Genomic DNA, 21,914 nt, shown 5'->3' on the forward strand with positions numbered 1-21,914 from the left:
TATTGCTATTTTATACAGTTTCCACATGGGGATGGTGCTGTAGTGATACCCCAGTGGTAGAACACTTGCTTTGCATGAAGGTCCCAGGTTCAGTCCCTGGCATAGGAAGCTGCCTTATATGGAGTCAGACCATTGGTCCATCTAGCTCAGTCTTGTCTACTGACTGGCAGCAGCTTCTCCAAGGTTGCAGGCAGGAGTCTTTCCTAACCCTACCTGGAGATGCCATTGAGACTTTCCTGGGACTTTCCATTGAGATACAGATCCATCCCTCAAGGGGACTATCTTACAGCTCTCAGATGTAGTCATCCATCCAAATGTAAACTAAGGCAGACCCTGCTTAACAAGGGAGGGAATGCATGTTTGCTACCACAAGGCTACCTAACCTAGAAGGAGATCTGTACTCGCAGAAGGAGCGCATGAATGGAAACTCCTCCTGTTCACAGAGTGCAAATTTGGAATTGATTAATTGATTGATTAAATGCCGTCAAGTTGGAGTTGACTCTTAGCGACCACATAGATAGATTCTCTCCAGGATGCATAGGTGGAACTGGGGGGGGGGGGGCAGGCAGGGCACGTGCCCTAGGTGCCACTGAGGTGGGGGCACCACGCCAGTTCCTGCCACCCCCACCCCATTGCCCACCTGCCCAGCCCCAGGGCCCCTCAGCCACTTGCCTCCAGCTCCGGCCTAGGATCGGAGCAGCCTGCAAACTGCAGAGCTCTTCTCTCCCCGCCTCTCAGCTGATCGGCGGGTGGGCGGGGCTTCCAGAGAGGCCTAGGCCTCCCTGAAGCCTGAACTGGGCAGGCCCCAGCAAGCCAGGAAGGAGGCTGGCAGAGCTCCCTCCAGCAGACCCTCCTTGCAGCAGACCTGACCACCAGCACAGCTTTTGCAAGGTAGGCTGTGAATTCCTTTTTGTGGTTACCCCCGTATATATGGATCTGCTTGCCATAGGGCTTTGACCCATAGGTGGTGGGGCGAGACTGAGAAGTCTCAGAATATTTAATTTAAAACAGACTGAAAAATGTGCTGGCTTTAAAAACAAAAACTATCTAAGGCCTTGTTTCATGTCAGAAAATTACAAAAACTTCTGGAACAAATATTTATTCATTCATTCATTCATTTATAAATGCACTTATATTCAAGTTGTTTTGCAACCCAGAAGGTCTGAGTGAGAACTGTGAAGCATGTGTTGTGCTTTTATTTTATTTTATTTTTCTTGTGTGTGAACTGCTCTCCAATAACTTGCAGGGACATCAGGGTAAATCTGGCCAACATGTGAATGCAGCACCTCCATTCCAGAGGAGATGTGTGTTAAAGCGCTTTCAAAGCCTCGTGTGAAAAACCTCCTGGAATCAAACTTTACTAAATTTGTTCAGAATTCTGAGAAAACAAACATAGGCTCACCCTGCATGGTTGAAAGTCTCCTTTGTTAATCTGCAGCGAGGGGGCCATTTTAATAATTGGCGTTGCTAGTGTGTTCTAGGCATTAAAAGTAGCACAAATATATAGTACTCAATGTATATCACTATATACTGTGAAGTGTGCATGTGTGTATTCAGTGAAATGTATTTCCAGGCAGCATACTTACTTTGAAATATCAGACTTAAATCCTTGGGGGCCTGGGATGTTTGGAGGCCCTGGACTTTGAGGGACTGGGGGCCCATTTTTAAATCTCATCTTGGCCCATTCCAACCTTGCTATGCCCCTGACGGTTACTACACATGGGTTTCTGCACAACACCTGCACAGAAGAAACTTCCATGTAGAAAATGTGTCTCTTGTAAATTGACTCTGAATTTTCCATCCATGACTGGGATATTTGAGAGTTAGAGTCAATAATAAAAGAACAGCACACTGCTTGTGACAGGAAGGGGCAAATTACAATGATTTCTTAGTCTGGCAGGGGCTTGTTTTGGCCCTGGCAGAACTTGGCTGTCTGCTCCTGTTGCAAATGCCTCTGTCTAGTGTGGCAAACTAATGTATCCTCCTCCCTCTTGGTGTCAAAGTAAGCACTGGTGTGGTGAATGCACATATACCCCATCATGAGCCAACAGTCATCATAAGACAAAGGCTGGCAGGAATCATTTACTGGTTTATAGACCCACCACCACCACCACCACCACCTTCTTCTTCCCCCTATTTTGCTAGTGGCTATTTGGGCAGGTGACCCTCTAGGACAAATTCATGTTTTTAAAAAAAGAGTGAGATGAGACAGAGAACATGACACTTGGAATCCTCGCATAACTCCTGACTGTTGTTTTAAGTCTTTTACAGAGATGGCTCATGTTTTCAGGTTTTGATCAACAACCATGTCTAGATGGTACAGTGTTCCTTTTAACACGGATTTCCAGATATTGTTTACTACAAGTCCCATCATTCCTGTTTGGACAGGAGTGCAATTTCAGTGCTTGCCCGAGGCGCTATTTTCCCTAGTTACGCCTCTGCCAGGATGATCTGTCCAACTTGGCCTTTAAGGTCTCTCAGTGGTGCATTCATTGCTATCGTAATCGAGTCCATCCACCTTGCTGCTGGTTGTCCTCCTCTTCTCTTTCCTTCCACTTTCCCCAGCATTATGGATTTCTCAAGGGAGCTGGATCTTCACATAATGTGTCCGAAGTATGATAGTTTGAGCCTGGTCATTTGTGCCTCGAGTGAAAATTTTAGATTGATTTGTTCTAGGATCCATTTGTTTGTTTTCCTGTCTGTCCATGGTATACTCAAAAGTTTTTTCCAGCACCAAAATTCAAAATTGTCAATGCTTTTTCTATCCTGCTTTTTCAAAGTCCAGCTTTCGCATGCATAAAGAACACATCTCTATACCACCACATTAAAAAAAAAAAAAATCTCCAGAGGGATTTCCAGTTTAAAACACAAACAATAATATATGACAAAGACATGATTAAGAGTCATGGCTGCTTACAAATATATTCCTTTCCCCCCAGTTTTTGCAGTGATTAGATGCTAATCTCATGCAAGGTCTCATCTCTCCTCTATTGATGAATTAAATGTTGTTATCTTACAGCAATGGATTGTCTGTGACTGACAGCCAAAGGACTCTGTAGCAACCAAAAATAGTTAGAGTTGGGCAATTAGAACTTATAAACAGCATCTCACATGAATGGTGGATAATTTGATATGATTAAAGGCAGATTAGCCAAGCACAACAAGAGAATAATGAGGCGTAGGATGAAAATGCACCCAGAATTCATGAACTGCTGCCACAGAAAAGTTCTGCACAATGATTAATGCCAATTTTCAATATTTGGTCATCACACGTCTGACATGAATCTCAGCTGGAAGAAAGCATATCGGGAATGGAGCTCCAAAGATTCAAGCATAACATTTCATAGAAGTTAGGATCTCAATTCTTTGGAAAATCTGAAGCCATCTTTTAGTTTTGTCCATGAGCTGAAATTTTCATTTATCAATACATGGGGCCCATTCACATGACCAGGAGGACGGCAGGGAAGGCAGGGTTCAACCTATTTCCCCCCAGACGATCCCTCTTTAGCTTTCCAGTGCACAGGACACGCACAGGACACGCACAGATAGTCATCTGCACTGCTCATGGAAGTGTGGAGCAACAGAGGCCAGGACACATTTCCCCGGCCTCTGCATGATGCCAGGATGAACTTGTGATGAAGGCAGTGCCTTGGGGGGATTCCCGTCAGACGGGCTCTCTAGGTGTCCATCTCTGTGTCTCCTCAGCACCGTGGAGCAGCTGAGGAGACACACAAGCCCGGCAGCTGGGTGAAGGGAGGGCTCACTCCCTTAACCTCAGCTAAGAGCTGGGCTGTGAAGTGGGGTTAGGCTGGGTGGGAGCACTGGGATCTGCGTGAGAACAGCCTCATGGTGTTTTTCGGTAATGCTCAAAGATGTTTACATATCTGATCTCTCAGTGTTACTTTCCTCGAGTAACAGGTGGAGAGTAGTGACTGAGAGATCATGATTTCTCACAAGGCTCCGAGGCCACCAAACAAATTTCATGGCTGAAGTCAGACTTCAAATAGGGGTTTCCTTGTTCACAGCTCATTCTCTTAACCATTAGTCTATATCCTTCCCCACCCCTTTTTTTATTATTGTATGTCTGCTGCAGGGTCAGCATTGCTGGACAACTGCCAAAGGCCCAGGACCCTCAAAAGGGCGATCCCAGACCACATCTGTGCCTATAGTCTTTCAGTGGTGATGGCAAAGTGATTCTCTCAAGGCCCACCCAGTTAGGAGAGGTCCTATGGAGTGGGGGGAGTTTGCCAAGACCCCGCTAAAACCTGGAGCTGCTCTGTTTCACTCTTTGGAAGTGCATTCAATGGCATTGCATTGAAACCAAAGGGATATACTTCTTAAGAAGGTGTTGAGGGTCAGGACACTCATATTGGAGACATACCATGCACCATTCCATCGGCCTTGAAGGGTGAGAGCTGGTCGTGTGGAAGTGAGTTGTCTCCTTTGCTAATCAGGGTTTGCCTTGTTTTGCATTTGGATGGGTGATTACCAACCCATTCACATAATGGAGCAAGCATTACAGAGTATGTCAGCCACTGTGTTTTCAGCATTCATTGAAGAGGATTGTAATTACTTTTATTTATTTGTTTAATTATTGACCCCCTTTTCTCCAGAGCGCAAAGTGGCCTTTGAAGCATCAGGAGCCCCTGGTGGCGCAGTGGTAAAACTGCCGCCCTGTAACCAGAAGGTTACAAGTTCAATCCTGACCAGGGGCTCAAGGCTGACTCAGCCTTCCATCATTCCGAGGTCGGTAAAATGAGTACCCAGAAATGTTGGGGGCAATATGCTAAAATCATTGTAAACCACTTAGAGAGCTCCGGCTATAGAGCGGTATATAAATGTAAGTGCTATTGCTATTGCTATTGCTATCACATGAAATCACTGGGAAACATCATAAGACAACACAGCAGTATGAATATTATTCATTAAAATGCCATATAAGAATTGCCTCTATTTATTCCAGCATCCAGTTCCCAACAGCTGTCAATTAGCTGCTTCAGTGAAACTCAGGGTCAGTCAAGCAGGACATAAATGCAACTGCCCTCTCCTGTTATCTGTCTTTTGCATGGGGCATTCAGCAGTATACTGCCTCTGATCGTGGAGGCTCCATTTAACTATCTCTGATAGACCTGTTTTCCATAAAGTTGACTCATCCGCTTTTAATACATTTCTCCAAGGGGTCACATCACATCTTGTGGTATCAAACCTGTAGTTAAACCCTTTCCACAATATGTTTCTAAGCTTTTTATCTTAATGTTGCAGCCACATACATACATACAAGAAGAATTCCTCTGCGGCTGAGGAGAGGAGTAATGACAAAGTCATATTTTTTCACAGTACTGCCAGGAGATGATCTTCTTCTACAGTGTTTTAGGAAATAACGGTAACAAAAGGGCATTTCCAACGTTTCCATGGTAGCTGATTCCCAGTCTCAAAGCAGGGAGCTGTGGCTGGAGATAATTAAAGCAAGAAAAATGGAGAACAGAAAATACCTCTCTTTTAAAAAAAAAATTATCTTCAGTTCTCAGAAGTTACCTCATTTTAGATTCTGCTTCTAAATTCACCAGTGCTAGACCACAGCTAGCCTCTACCTACATTTACATCCAGGGGTGCATAACTTGCATTGATTAACTCCCCTGTAACATTTTCCTGCCATATCAGGGCAATAAAAACATTGTGAAAATAAAACAACAAAAGTAGGGGGGAGGGGGTTCCCCGCTCTTGTCACCACTGCTACTTTTTTTAGTACGTACGTGATTCTTGCAATGGGCATGAGTGGCTGTCAGTGCTGACCCTGGGGGTGGGAGTCAGACTGGGCTAATTCATGCAATTGGAGTACAAGGGTTCTGCCTGCCTGTGCTAAGAGAACAGACTGTGATGCAAGATGGAAGGTTGTTCTTCCTCTTTTACCGCTTTCTGCAAACATAGGTGCCCTCTGAAGACCTTATCCCCATGTTCATGAGAACAGGGAACATGCCAGCTAGCCACATTCACCCATTTTGCATCAACATACTCTGACCCCGATCCACACTCACCCATCTTGCATCAACATACTCCGTCGCACTCCCTGTAGTCCCTCCCCATGTTCCGTGTTTGTCTGCAGGGGCAAGAATAGAATATGGAAAGCGTTTCTTCTAGAAGAAACTGGAAGAAACTCTTGACTTGGCTGGTCAAGATTCTAGAATGCGGCGGGAGCTGGGTATGGCATGTCAACACAGTGGTTAGCCCCACCTTTACACCCCCAACCCACATTTCCAACCCCCTTCCTTCCTTTTCCACTTGTGTTTCTGTGTCTGGATTGTAAGCCTAGAACAGGTTATTATTTATTTTGATTTATTTTGATTTATTTGATTTATTTACACAACTTTGGTCCATCAGCTGCTATCATCCTTGACTATTGACCACCATGGCTGGGGATTATGGGAGTTGTAGTCCAACAACATCTGGAAGAAGGATGAAGTTGTGCAGCCTTGGTGTAGACAGTACTGAGCTAGATGGACCAGTAGCTTGACTTGGTATAAGGCACCTTAGGAACATAAGGAAGCTGCCACATCCTGAGTCAGACCATTGGTCTATCTAGCTCAGTATTCTCTTCACAGACTGGCAGCGGCTTCTCCAAGGTTGCAGGCAGGAATCTCTCTCAGCCCTATCTTGGAGATGCTGCCAGGGAGGGAACTTGAAACCTTCTGCTCTTCCCAGAGTGGCTCCATCCTCTGAGGGGAATATCTTCCAGTGCTCACACTTCTAGTCTCCCTTTCATATGCAACCAAGGCAGACCCTGCTTAGCTAAGGGGACAAGTCATGCTTGCTACCACAAGAGCAGCTCTCCTCTCCCAGCTTCTTATGTTCCTCTGGACCTCTCCCTCTTCTAACCATCCAAGGACCCCTTGCCTGCTTCATTGGCCTCCCTTTCATGCCTCTGCTTCCCCTGCCCCTTCTTTTCTTAAGGTTTTCTGCCTGTCCAACCCTGCCATCCGTCTTCAGTTTCAAATTAGCTCAGCATTCTTCCAACCCTTCTGCCTGCCATGCCTCTCTGAGACAATAGAACTCCTTAGCCAATCACTGCCAGCGGCTGTGTTACCCTTGTGCATTCCGATATATGATTCTGGGGAATGTTTCGTATGTGAATGGGTGCACATTAAGTGGATGCTTTGCAGCAGGGGAAATGCCAAGGTGAGAAAGGGCTTTGAGAGGATCTCTGTTTTGCCTCCCTCTAGACTTCCTACCACCAAGGGAAGCCCCTGCCATTCTAAGTGGTACTAAATTATTAACTAATTGTTTATTAAATAGGCAGCATGCATTCCATGTGCAATTTGTGTTGGATGATTTAAGGCAATTTGTCAGTTCTGCTGGCATCTAGCAGTCAACAGAGATTATAGCTGAAAGGGATAAGCAACCAGAGTAAGGCAGTAGCAATAAATTACTAGGGGGTCACTAGAGCATTTTTATTCACTCATTTATTAAAGGAGCCCCTATAGAAAATGTTCTGTTACAACAAGTGAGCTTTAGATCTCTCCTGCATTGGCTCTGAGCAACATAAAGACACATTGATTACACTTTACTTAGAGCAAATGAGAAGCTTCAGGCCCCAATAAGCCCAAGCAAAGCTCCAATTTCATCACAAGCTGGAGGAACAGGTACCTTCTTGAAGCCTAGAATGAATGGATCATATTCAGAACTGCTTATAGTCTGTGTTGGGAATTCTCTCTGGTAAGAGATACCCTTCTATTACAGCAGAGTGCACAGAGGCACAACACAGCAGAGTCTGCCTAGGCATGCGTGTATGCTGAGAGTAAAAGAAACTTGGAGCCAGTCCATAGTTTCAAATCAATATGAGGAGTCTTTATTGGAGGACTCCATTCTAGACAGGAAAGTGGAGAGACAGGATCTCTAATCTAGCTAGCTAGCTGGATGCAGAGGCATGGTTTCTGCATCTCTGCACGCATGGTGCGGGGAGAGAGGAGAGCATGTGTGTTGCAAGGGAGAAGAAAGGGGAAGAGGAAGCGGCAGGAAGGAAGGAAGGAAGTGCCTGAGAGTAGCAATCTACATATCAAAGGGATAGTGTCAGGGCAGTAGAAAAGGGGTGACCAATGTCTTGACCCCTCTAGCCCTTTGACTCACTAATCTGTCCCCCTCTGTCACTGAGGCATGAGCCGGCGCAGAGTCCTCCACTTCCAACAGTCTGTGCATGCAAAGGCTCAGAGATGGAAGCATGGGATGTGGCATCTTGTGCAGACTTCAGAAACTGCCTCATCCCCTTTGTTTTGTTTTCTGTTTTATTTGCAAGTTCCTAGTTGTACCTAAAGTAAAGTGTGCCGTCGAGTCAGTGTTGACTCCTGGCAACCACAGAGTCCTGTGGTTTTCTTTGGTAGAGTACAGGAGAGGTTTACCATTGCTTCCTTCTGGGCAGTATGAGATGCAGATCCTTTCAGCATCTTCCTAGATCGCTGCTGCCCAATATAGGTGTTTCACATAGTCCCATAGTCTGGGAAACATACCAGCGGGGATTTCAACCAGCAACCTCTGGCTTGCTAGCCAAGTCATTTCCCTGCTGCGCCATTAGGTAGTTAGTTGTATCTAGTGGGTAAAAAAACCCCCATCAAAACAGAAATTCATAGGTAGCTGGTAAAGGCTCAAATAAACAGGAGAAATTGGGAGAGTGAGGCAAACTTCCAGTGTGTGTGTGTTGCAGGGGCAGCCAGTGCATGCTCTGTCATGAAGTAAAATGAAGTGGGCTACTAAAGGTGGCAGATGGTGGCCCAGTTCTCAGGGGCAGCTCAGCAGACCACCTACTGCTCCCTGTTGGATGGGCTAGAGAGGAGAGAAGGCAAACTGGTGCCACGTTGCTTTACTTCTTCCCTTTGCTACAGGAAAGTATGTGAATGGGTGCACAGGAAAGAAGGGAGAGGATTTTTTTTTGCAAGAAGGGAGGAACTTCATAGGGAAAAAGAGAAAGGAGAGGGAAGGGAGGAGTTCAGTTTGGTGCTCCACAGTGAAATAGCACAGGCCAGCACTGTGTCGAGGCTGGACTTCAGTATCCTTTTTTTTAAAGTACTCTCCCATACCAGCTGCTTCTTGTTGTGCCATCTAATCACAACCATCATCACAACCTTTCTCTGCCTTCTTTCTACCATTCCCATCTTAGCTAAAGAATTCCTTGGGAACCTGTATTTCAAACAGAATAAATGCTGCAAAGAAAGAAAGAAAGAAAAAGAAAGAAAAGTATGCACATTAACATAATTTGCAGAATGTGGCGAAGCACAGGATCCTGTTTCCTTGGAATTTGGATTTTCTTTCCCATCTTACTATATGCTTAGTGTGGTCTTCCCTCTCCACTTAGTCTGCCCCTCTGGTAATGTGACCTCATTGGCTTACCAAATGCAAATAGCATGTCTCTCCCAATAAGATTAATCCTGCTGCTTCCACCCCATGCTTTTTCCTGCAGATGGACTCTTGTTACTGATAATGGTTAGTGGCATATGCTGTATACTACTGAATGCAAAGTCATTAAAAATCCAGCAGAATACAGTCATTCTGGATTACTATTGGCATGCCATTTATTACTGACAGTAAGATAAACTCCTTTGTATGGCACTCAATGTTAAATTGGCAGGTGTGTATGTGTCTGCTTAATCTAGGTTCTCAGTGTTTTTAAAACACTTTCAGCTGTCCATGGATACACCCTGTAAAAATCTGAAGAAGAAAACACTGTATTGGATTGGTCAGATGAAGAAACACATTTCACAGTTCTGTAAACTATATAGTCATGCTTTGCATTTGTGTAGTGCTTTTTCAGCACGCAAAGCACTTTGTGTGCATTCGCTTGATGTACTCTTTGTGACAACTCTGTAAGGCAGGGGTACACAATTCAAACGCTCTGGTGGGCCAGAACCAACCATGACTTAGAGTTTGGGGCCTGAGGTCAATTCACAGCTCATTATTGCATTATAATATACATATTTATTTAACCATATTTCTATACCGCGTGATATAGACATCTCTAGGTGGAGTACAAAGTTAAAACATAACAAAAACATAACAAATGTAAAATAATATAAAACAGTTAGAATTCACAAAACAAGTAGAAACAATCTCAGTAGATAAAAACATATTTAAAACATTTCCGTTAAAAGCCTGGGAAAACAGGTATGCCTTGAGGGTCTTCCTCTAAACCAACAGAAGGAGATGCTCTTATTTCAACAGGGAGCCTATTCTAGAGCTCGGGGGCAGACACAGAGAAGGCCCGGTCCTGAGTTGCCACCAAACGAGCCGGTGGCAACCGTAACCAGACCTCTCCAAATGATCTTAATAGGCTCTCATTAATTAACAATATTAATGAGAGCAATTATTAGCTACTTGTGGATCTTTTCTCCGTGTCAAGAAACTTACAGTTTTAACCAAAGATAGTATCCAGAAAATAGGCCCTGCTCCTGCTCAGTCAATGGGGCACCAGGGATTCATGCCAGCCCCAAACAAATGCCAAGTCCTCGCCTCTCTCTAAATCCTTGTTGCTTTCCAGCTGCAATCCTAGGCATGCTAACTTGGGAGGAAACCTTACTGAGTACACCATGAGATGTATTTCCGAGTAAATATTCATACGATGGCGTTGTAAGGCAGTTTTCAGGAGAAGACAGAGGGTGCCCCCTGACACAACCCCCCCCCGAGAAGAGGGAATGTCCAAACAAGCAATCCTCTGGCTTCCTGTGGGGAGCTCTGCGCATGCTCACCTAATGCTGCTGCTGCTGCTGCAGGAACTTTTTCACTTGCTTGTCAGTCCATTGCTGCCACATGCATCTCACCTGGTCTCAAGTGCCCAACTGCGCTGAGCCACTGCTGTACATCAGTGGGACAAGCCAAGAGTTCTTCTTGCTGTTGCTGCAGGACATGTTGGTATATGTGATTATTTAGCAAAGTGCCAAAAGAAGCTACCCACTCCAGTTACAGGGTGCTGAGTTTAGTTGTTGCAGTTATTTTCCACATATGGAGATTGTTGTACAATCTAAACTAAATAGATTTATTGGTGAAGTATGTTTGAGATAGGGAAGACCTAGTCCTATCAGCTACATAATGCATAGGTAGGATGTTTCCATCTACTCTCTAAGAGGAAAGGAAGAGGACTGACTCACTACAAGAAGCACCTGAGGAGTCAAGGAAGGAGTCATAGAGTAGAGGCAAGTAGGGACAGGTAAGGAGACCCTCACTAGCTACCTCTACTCCCCATGCCCCTAGTGGTCATTAGGATGGTTGGTGCAAAAGGTCAGTGCACTGGAACTCCATCTCCAACAGGATATTCCTATTTGGGGGCCAGCAGAAAAGCTCCCATGGACTGGATTTGACCCTTGGGCCTTATGTTGTGCTACAAGGTAAGGGAGTATTGTTATCCCTATATTGAAGCTGAGGCTGAGGAGGAGTGGCTTCCAAAGACTACTCAGTGAGTTCATGGAAAGGCAAGATTTCAACCACAAAAATGCTGATTCCCGGCTCAGTCTTTTAGTCACCACAGGATACCAGCTTTCACATATCAGTAGTAGATCAGAACGAAGAGAACGTCTTCTTCACCTTGAGCCCCACTGCCCATTGAGATCATCAGGAGAGGTTTGTCTGCAGTTGCCACCAGTTTGTCTGGTGGCTACTCGGGGACAGGCCTTCTCCATTGCTGCTTCGAGGCTGTGGAACAAGCTCCCTGCTGAAATAAGAGCCTTCCCATCTCTGACAACTTTTTAAAAGGCAGCTAAGACACATTTGTTCACCCAGGCTTTTGATTAGATACTGTTTTAATAGTTTGTTTTAATCGTTTTAACATTGTTTTAAATTTTTAATTATTATGATGTTTTAACCTTTTCATGTGTTGTAATTTGTATTGTATTATTGTAAACCACCCAGAGACTTAAGTTTTGGGTGGTATACAAATATATTGAATGAATGAATGAATAACTCAAATTGCACTTGTACATCAAAAGCTATTGCTTGCCAAGGCGGTAAAACCAATTATATTTTTAAGAAGTGCAGTCAGGGAACTGACTTGAGTAAAATGGGCCCTAGAAAACTAGAGGATTAGAAGGAAATGTCGTTTTCCACACCTCTGGTGTTTAAACACACCTGTCAGTTCTAAAAACAATGGCTCTGACTTTAAAATAAGATTGGGATCTAATTACCAAAGATTGTGTTCTTGTTTGCATTCTGGGTTTTGAGCCACTTGCACTGTAAACACTTTCATCATTTTTCTGGACTATTTGAGGGCCCAGATTATGTGTCACTGTAAACATGTAATTCTAGCCCAGTGGGTATGTGAGTCCATCTGTATTTAAACAGTGGCTGTTAGGGGAGCGGGCAGGGAAGTTATCAGAATTGGAAATCAGGACCATGGCATGTGGGGATTGCCCAGAGAGGTATTTATTCCCTTATGTAGCAGTCCCTTTTAATATTGGGCAGGTCCTTAATTGTTTGTTGTTGTTGTTGTTGTTTGTTTTTCAGTTGTTGTTAAATGACAAATTATTAATTCCCAAATCCAATCAAAATTCCAACATTTTATTTATTGAATGCATTAATATTGCACCTTCCTTCCATGACAATATTCAAAGTGGCATACATGGAGTTCCCAGGCAGTCCTCCATCCAGGTACTGGCTAGACTCAGATCCATTTAGCTTCAATAAAGTTGTTGTATCATGTGCCTTGAAACCTTTTCCTGAGACCACGGTGATCAACATTGTCAAAACCATTATATGCCAGCCAGTTACCAAATACAAAATAGTAGATATTTTGATCAGTTATTCCTGCTAACTTGGCAAAGAGGCACCTTTTAATGTGGTGATTCTCTTTATTGAGCAGGGGGAGAGTCAGAGGCGTATCTAGGGAAAATAGTGCCTAGGGCAAGCACTGAAATTGCGCCCCCTGTCCAAACATCTGACACCCATCTTTCAGATAACTTTACCATATCAGCTGAAAAATATAAGTCAAGCTCGTTAATCTTTTAATATTTCAAAAATTATTTAGCAGTGGACGTAGCCAGACCAAAAAATGCTGGGAAACTACAAATTTCAGTATGCTGGGGCTCATGAAATACCCAAATACTATGTGGAGGTGTACTTGGAAAACTAAACAGAAGTGCCTGTCTAATTCTCTACTATGCATTGTAGCATCACTATTACATAAGTTTTAAAAATAAATGGAGAATTTGACTTTTCCCAGATATTCTGAAAATAATTAAAGGATATAGCAATAGCACTTACATTTATATACCACTCTATAGCTGGAAGCTCTCTAAGTGGTTTACAATGATTTAGCATATTGCCCCCCAACATTCTGGGTACTCATTTTACCGACCTCGGAAGGCTGGAAGGCTGAGTCAACCTTGAGCCCCTGGTCAGGATTGAACTTGTAACCTTCTGGTTACAGGGCAGCAGTTTTACCACTGCGCCACCAGGGGCTCATATGCAGAGTAAACTGTGTCACTGCTTGGAATATATTCTAGTATTTCAGAAAGACAGTTAAAATGAGAGAAAGAGAGCAAGAAACTCCCAGTGGGCCTTAATATTAAGGATTTCACACTGATTCAAAGACAAACTCACCATTAATAGCCATATTATTAAGACATCTCATTTAACTCACTAATCACAAGAAGCAAAGTAAGAGAAAATGAATACAATCGTAGCTCATAAGCTTCAGCTCATTATTCACAAGCCCTGATTCTCCGTACATAGTGCCAAACTGAATATGTGTACAGTAATTTATATTATATTAAATTTAAAAAACACCTTTAGCCCCTTTGGGGGCTTCCTAAAGGCTGTGGGGTGGTCTGCAAAGGTTCCCCCTCCCCTTGCTGGCCTCTAGGGCTTTGCAGGGACCATTTGAGCATGTGCGGTGGCCATTTCTTTTATATATATATATATATATATATATATATATATATATATATAGCGCCACTGAAAACAAAATGGCTGCCGAGCATGCTCAAATGGCCTCTCCGAGGCCTGGCATGGCCAAGGCCTCACAGAGGCCATTTGAGCATGCACAGTGGCCATTTTGTTTTAGGTGGCCATTTTAAAATTTCTTTTTAATTTAAAAAAATTGCGCCCCCCTTCAAGTGGCGCCCGGAGCACGTGCCCTGCCTGCCCTACCCTAGATACGCCCCTGGGGAGAGTAACTGGCCCTATCCACCCCCAGCACAGTACCTCCAGTGACTGTTGCTGGTGTATATCTTATGTTTCTTTTTAGATTGTGAGCCCTTTGGGGACAGGGATCCATCTTATTTATTTGTTATTTCTCTGTGTAAACTGCCCTGAGCCATTTTTGGAAGGGCGGTATAGAAATCGAATAAATAAAAATCAGTAATAATAATTATCATAAGTTATCAAATACCATCTTCTAAATATTGAAATCGGATATCAAATATTCGGTTCCTCTCCTCCAAAACCTGTCTCTATTCAGCCTTTCTTCATGGCTATGTCAGTGGGAGGTGACAGCGAGCCCTCCCCCTCCCTCTGCCCCATTGGCCTAACTAGAACCAATGGCCATCTGGCTCCTCCCACTTTCCACAACTGTAGTGGCCAACATGTAGTAATCATGAATTTGATTACTTGCCTCTTTTCTCCATGGCCCTTAATGTAAACCATTAATATAAACTGTGACTGCCTTGAGGGCATTGACAGAAAAAAGCAGAATATAAATGTAAGAAACAAATAAGTAAAATATTAACATCAACTATCACTGATGTCAAATATTGATGTTTATCAAATATTCAGTATCAGTGCTGTATCCCACACATGGCAATATGCATCAAAAGGGAATAGTTATTTCCCACTGCATCTAAAACAGCTGGAGGAACTGGAAGGGGCATAACATCCTTCAGAGACCTTCTCTACTGCCATGATTTTAAAGCTTCCACTATTGGTTGGTATAGATGACAGACCATCTGGGCTCATGAACAACTCTTTGAATTCTGCCCATGAATAATGTGTCAGGGACCATCAGCCTCCCTCCCTGATGGCCTGCATATGTGCTTTTTATACCCAGTGTGATGAAGAGAAGCAGAACTGATGAATTACGTTTGCTGTGATTTGTTATGATTCCGTAAATAAATTTGGATCCTCTTCTCCCTACTCCCCATTCCTATCCCATCCTTTATTTTTCTTAAAACCATTTGCATGAGTCAATTTCTGTCTGAGAGATCAAGAACACAACATAAAGAGCCCATGATGTTCCAGGGAGCCTCCAAGAGGGGTATGTAATATTCAAAAATCTGACCCAATTAACCTGACTTCATAGTAAAATCATAGAGATGGAGGGGATCTTGTAGCCCATCCAGCCCAACGGCCTGCTTAGTGCAGGAAATCCAGAGCTAGGATACCCCCAACAGATTGCTGTCCATCCTCTTTATGAAGACCTCCCATGAGAGAGGGCCTGCCACTCCTCTGCATCAGAGTTGGGAAGACTTAAGGCCTCGTCTTGGATATATTTTTAAGATTAAATTACAACACACACTGGCTGACATCCAGGCTAATAGTGCAGTGATGGTACACTGATGCTATGATGGGAGGGAGCTGATTCTTGTTCATCACCCTTTTCTTCTGAAGCCAACTGTGGCTCCTGAAAATATGTTCCTGAGGGTCACACGCATTTCATACAAGGAGCCTATGGTGGTATATATGATTTATAACCCTCCCCACATTCTATCCTCACAACCCTGTGAGGTAGGTTGGGCTGCTAGAGAGTGGCGTGGCTCAAGGTCATCTAGAGGTTCATGGCTGAGGAGGGATTTGAACCTAGTCCAATATATAAGAGGATTATCTTCCTTGGAGGCCTTCAGGAGAGCCTTAAAGACCCATCTTTTTAGTCTGGCTTTAATGATACCTAGCTTTAATTTTGAACTGGTTTGAATGTTTTCTTTTTAATTTTAATTGTTTTATTATGTGTTTGTGTCTTTGATTTTAATGTGGGACCCTGAGCCACGTTAGGAAGGGCAGTATATAAATTGAATAAATAAAATAAAATAAATAACACTCTAGCCAGTAGACCACACTGACTCCTACAGGATGTAAGGGGGAGAAATATGAACCTCTTTGCAAGTGGGAGGTTTCTATATTAAAAGATTGCCAGAAACAGGACATCACAGCACCTTCAAACATACAGAGGCTTGGGCCTCCCACAACTGCTATTACATACATCTCTTGTCTTGGTTGCCTCTCACAGCTTCAGAACTTGCCTGGTGCCCATTTGTGGCCCAGCTTATGAGAGTCAGATCAGCTCTTTCTGTGCTCTGCAGCTTCAATTCTCTGTTGTTGTTTCACAAACAAATCTCTCTCGCTCTCTTGCTCCCCTTTTATCCTGAGAGGAATAGAACAGGGAATCCTAAGCAACCTGCTCTTAGAGCGTTTCCCTTTCTTAGCCTCAGGAAACCCGTCAAATCAGGAAAGGAAGACTCATCTGTGACTCAGAAAACCACTTTGGTCCTATCTTTAGAACTGAATTATACAAGGTTTGGGTTTGCATTAGCAGCCTCCATGTGCGTGAGGGGCAAGTCAGTTTTTCATCTGGAACTGTTTATACCACGTGTACATATTGGGGAGAGACTGGAATGTAGCACAGTTCCTGGACGTGAAAAGGGGTGTGTATGTGTGCGCATTCCCATGAGGTTGTGAGTTGCAGCTTATCTGTCTATCTCAGTGTCCTCCCTCCTCCTCCAATTGCCTTCCCTCAGAGCAGGCTGGTTTTTTCCTTTTCTTTTTTTGGGATTGAGTTACAGTGTGTTCCTCTGGCAAGAGCTGTGTCCTTTTGACCAATTTCTAAAAAGGAATTATTTATGTCTCCTGCATATTTCTGGGCTTGACTGCCAAAAATGGCAAGCAGCACTGGGGCATGCTGATAGCACCAGCGATGGAGAGAGAGATTCATGGCTTGTGACAAGCAAACAAACACGACACAAAATAACTGCATTCTCCAGCCCTTTGTTGTTTTTTAAAATGCTGTGATCTGAGAATGGAAAGAAGGTGCAAGAAGAAGCCAGATGGGGAGGGGGGGGGATTAAGCTTATCTTCCCTTCCTCTTTGCTGTCTAAGTGCCTCAAAATTATCTTTGAAAGATCTCTGCAGTGAGTAAAAGTATTATGTTGTGAGGCAAGATTTTCCTAACAAGTTATGTTGTCACAATGGCATCTTAGTGTGGTACTATATTAGCAGTCCTCCTGTTTTCCATTATATCACTATCTCCAATATGTTCCATTTTTGAGCTTCCTTAGGTCTTTGGCTGGAGGCAGAGGGTGAATGCAGATTATTTTTATTTTATTTTTTTAACTAAGGGGTAACTTAGATCAGTACACATTTGATTACTGGGTAAACTCCCCGTCTGTAGCATCCTGCAAGTGCTGAGGAAAATCTCTTTTGCACAAGAAATCTGGGGGGATCAGAAGACTGCTACAATTTTCCTCACTTGGCAGGATGATACAGAGAGCCCATGAAAATACCACATTATCACCATGTGAGCATGCTCTGTTTTTTCTTTCCTTTCCTTGCAGCCTTGACTAATATTAAGTTAAAATACCTGCTCAGAACAAGACTTCTTTTGCAAATGTGAATGCCCTTTTCAAAGGATTAACTCTGTGCAGGAGGAAAAAGTAGACACCTGCATCCTGTTGTCATGGCGTTCAGGTTCCCATAGTGCATGACCTTAACTGAATCATAAGAAAATAAAAAAGGTCTAGTTGGATTAGGCTGAGACCCATGTAGTCCAGCACTCTGTTTCATACAACAGCCAGCTATTTGCCTCTGGAAATTCACAAGCAGAACATGAAGGCAACAGCTCTCTTCCATTGTTGTCTCCAGCAACTTATATTCAGTGTGGTATACTGCCTTTGACCCTGGAGGCTCAGCAATAGCCATAGATAGTCCTATCCTCGATTAATCTGCCCAATTCCTTTTTTAAACCATCTAAACTGGTATCCATCACCCCATCTTGTGGTAGCACATTCCAAAAGTTAATTATGTGCCTTGTGAAGAAGTCACCATCTCTCTGTCTAAATATAAAGTAAGTAACAGTGACCCATCTTGCAGGGTTATTGTGAGAGATAGGTGAGATAAGATCATAAGACACTTAGATTATTACAGGTACTGTAGAAGCAATTCAGAATAGGACCGGAATATTACATCATTGTGGTGCAGAAAAGATTGGAACGCCAGCTTGCTCTATTCTTAGCATGCATCCAAATTCACAACATTACAGTTCCTTTTTTAAAAATACTCATCTCTTTCTGAAATAGTTGACAGATCTCTATTCCACACATAAATAACTTATTCTGTATTAAGAATCATATCCCCCCCCCTACATTTTTTGAGTTTTGATTAACTCGGCTGTAATTATTTAGTAGCTACAGTGTACCTTTGCTTTTCAAAACTTTATTTATATACCACCTTTCAGGCCAAGGCCTTTTAAAACAATTTACATATGAAGCTGCCTTCTACAGAGACCATCTGTTCGTCCACCTAGCTCAGTATTGTCTGCACTGGTTAGCAGTGGCCTTCCCAGATTTCAGAGAGGTGACTTTCTCAGCCCTACCCGAAGAGGTAGGCCAGGGACTGGACCTAAATAGCCACCAGGAAAATCTGGCTACAGGTAACAGTCACAAGGTGTGGAGTTTCTCCTCTTGGGGCCGCAGGTATGAAGTGTCCCCAATTGCAATATCTTCTTCTTCTTCTTCTTAGTGGCTCCAAGCAGCAGAAAAGGCTGGGGGGACAAGATTGCAGCAATCCTCCCTTAAGTCCAGCTGTTTTGGCTGCTGCTAATGCAGTTAAGAAAGAAACAATAGGGAGTGGGGCTGCTACTATAGGGGCAATAGAAAGGAGAAACAACAAATGAGGATCCTAGCTGCAAGGAAGTGTTGGACAGCCCAGATTGCCTAGGTTCAGATGTGAAACATTATTTGGTAACCAATAGTGGTATGTAGCGGGTGGGACTTTAGCTCAGTGGTAGACAGTGCTCCCTCTAACAGGGATTCCCAGATGTTGCTGACTACAACTCCCAGAATGCCCAGCTGCACTAGCTTTTGCTTGGGGAATTTGGGAGTTGTAATCAACAACATCTGGGAATCCCTGTTAGAGGGAACACTGGTGGTAGAGTATCTGTTTTGCATGCAGAAGGTCCTGGGTTCAATCCCTGGCATCTCTCTGGGAAGAGCTGGGAAAGAAATCTTGCTGAAATCCTGGAGAGCTGCTGTCTGTCAGAGTCAGGCAATGTTGAGCTAGATGGACCAGTGGTTTGTCTTGATATAAAGTAGCTTCCTATGTACCTATGAAGGGTTCAGTCTCAAGGGCAGTGAGGGGGCGGGATTTCAGTCCTGGAGAGAGAGTTTATGCAGCTGTGGAAATGGTGGAAGGAAGGAGGTTTCTGCTTGATCTTCCCAGCAGCCACAACTCAACTGAGAAAGGCAAGCAGAAGTCACCAGCAGCCAAGGGCTTTAAGAGCCAGCACAGGGAATGGTTCAGGAACAGGGTTGACAAACCTCCAGGATTGGCCTGGAATTTCCAAGAACTGGCATCAGTCTCCAGGTGACTAATGAAAGCAACCATGAAGATTTTGATGGCTTGATGTTTTGGAAAATGTTGGAAAAAATATTGGGCAAAAATATTTCCAGTAATAACATCAGAAGCGGCAACCCTATTCAGGAAACCTATTGCCCTGCCCTGGATACCAAAAAGGCCTATCCTACTGGGTCCAAATTCTGTGCCAGCTTGTGAAATATGCGAGAAGTTGCTTCCCCAAAACCTGTTTTTCTAAACTCTTTCCTCCATTGTGTAGACACATTCAGGTGAGGGGAACAGATGGCAGTGAGCCACTCTGAGAGAATGAAGCCTCAATAAAGCCATCATTCTCTGAAGAAAGCTTGGGTGATAAGAGTGGAAAAATTACTTAACCTTTTCTTGTTTGAGATTTCAACCTGAAAGCTGGTTTTGGTCTGAAATTAGTTGCATTCGGGTTTTGTTTTTTTTTGCCGGGGGGGGGGGTCAAAGTTTTGTTTGTTGGAGATATAGATCGGTTTTCTTCTCAAAGCCAAGAGAAACATCACAGTGGGTGGAATTGGTGTCAGAAATCTGGCCTTTCGGCAAAAGCAAAGCAGATCAATTCCTTTTTGTTTCACTTCCATTTCAGGAAAGTTAAAGGCCTTCGGCCTATTATATGTTATTACTAGGTCTCTCCATCCATTTATGGACTCTGTGGGGAAACCTTTTTGCTGTCCATTTTCAGCAATGGATAAAATGGCCCTCTCTGACTTAGAAGGCCAAGCACGGTAGCCTTCAGACAATCACTAAAAATCTCCTTCCTTCTCTTGGATTCCAGAGAAGTCACAAGGTTGTAAAACTTTCAGCCTCCTTAACTGATAGGATTGAGCCATATGTTGTCAGAACAATGTGGAAGCCATTTCCTAATGGCCCAGACTCCAGTCCAGTTCTATGTCACTCTCATAATACTTGTAGACCCTTTATGTGGAGACGTTATCTCTGCCAACTGAGCAAAGAGGCACCTTTTGAAGTGGTAACACTTTTTCAGAGTTCCCCAAGGTTGAGACTCTGCTTACCTGCCCCTTGTGGTGATTTGCTGCACTGCAGGAGTTTTCAAGTTTCCAGATGGTCTTATGTTGGCCCCGCAGGCAGGAGGAATATAAGAGATTTCCTGTGTGAAGCAGATGATCTTGCCTCTATGTCAAGGTCTCCTTGCTGCTGGTGTGTTTAGTTTTGCTTTCTTCCTTGCTCAGTCTGTTCAGCTTGACCTCTGACATGATCCTGACCTTTGGCTACCAGTTTTGAGGCTTGAGCCCAGACTGATTGCTTAGCTACTAGCCTTATGCCACCTAGTGGCCACTGCCTATGGCTCAGTCTTCCTGACCCTCTCTTACATTTAGTAGAAGGAGAGCAACTGTCTACATCCAACCCCAGCACAGTGTTTCCAGTGATTGTTGCTGGTGTCTGCATTATGTTTCTTTTAGACTGTAAGCCCCTTTGGGATGGGGAACCACCTTATTTATTTTTCTACATAAACTCCTTTGAGATTTTATTTATTTATTTGTTTATGCTAAAAAGTGGTATGTCAATATTTGTAATAATAATTACTGAAGCAGAGTGGAACTGGACCACAGGGAAACACCTTCTGTGCCACTCTTATAGTCTATTAAGATCCACAGAGTCACAGTCAAAGGCTCATTTAGAATGAACGTGTGATGGAAATACAAAGTCTCTCTATGGTGCTAGAATTGTGCAAAATGACCATAATGTTAATGAGAAGTGCTCTGTTTATTTTATAGCATTTGATACAGAGTTCTGGCTCTAAATCAAAATTTTGAAAAACAGGGTGGATTCATATACCTCCCCCCCCCATTCATTTAGATAACTACCCAAGCATATTCCAAAGGTTCAGGACAGGCTACAATTAGGGCTGCACTGGTAAATCAGTCACTGCACAGTCATGAACACTTTAATCACAGATTAAAATTTGCCTCAGATTAGTTGGTGGAGCTAAGATTGAAGGACACACTGCTGTGCAGGCTGCTCAGACTCGCTGTATCCATCTTCCCAATGTCAATTTGATAAAAGAAACTCAGATGGCTTTCATTTTCACTTCATACTGAAAGCTAACAAATATTTCACTTCAGGGTGAAACCACGGTTACTTGACTTCTCAAAACAAGGACCATAGGGAAGGCAGCTATGGCTGGCATTGCTCAATCAAAATTAGTGCCAGTATGACTTTTAATTAGCACAATACTTCCACATTCTGAAAAAAGTTACTGATACTGAAAAATAAGCTCAAATCCTGTTTATTTTTTGACATTGTTACGGCTCAGATATATTATTGTAATAGGGAATATTCTACAATTTCCAAATAGTTGAAAAGAAAATATAGGACCACCATTCCTTCCTTTACAAATTTAA

The 21,914-nt window shown here is 43.4% G+C and overlaps 1 protein-coding gene and 1 long non-coding RNA gene across 3 annotated transcripts in view; one reads left to right on the forward strand and one right to left on the reverse strand.

Moving 5' to 3' along the window:
* Positions 1–21,914, forward strand: part of KCNB1 (potassium voltage-gated channel subfamily B member 1) — a 393,304-nt gene that overhangs the window by 95,670 nt on the left and 275,720 nt on the right. The window lies entirely within an intron of this gene.
* LOC128322384 (uncharacterized) lies at positions 5,304–14,428 on the reverse strand. The gene is made up of 3 exons (XR_008305683.1): positions 14,360–14,428; positions 10,728–10,875; positions 5,304–5,450 (listed from the first exon to the last, which is right to left on the reverse strand). It is a non-coding gene; the product is annotated as an uncharacterized LOC128322384 (long non-coding RNA).

Source organism: Hemicordylus capensis, chromosome 4, assembly GCF_027244095.1.
Source record: "Hemicordylus capensis ecotype Gifberg chromosome 4, rHemCap1.1.pri, whole genome shotgun sequence".
NCBI classification, from domain to species: Eukaryota; Metazoa; Chordata; class Lepidosauria; order Squamata; family Cordylidae; genus Hemicordylus; species Hemicordylus capensis.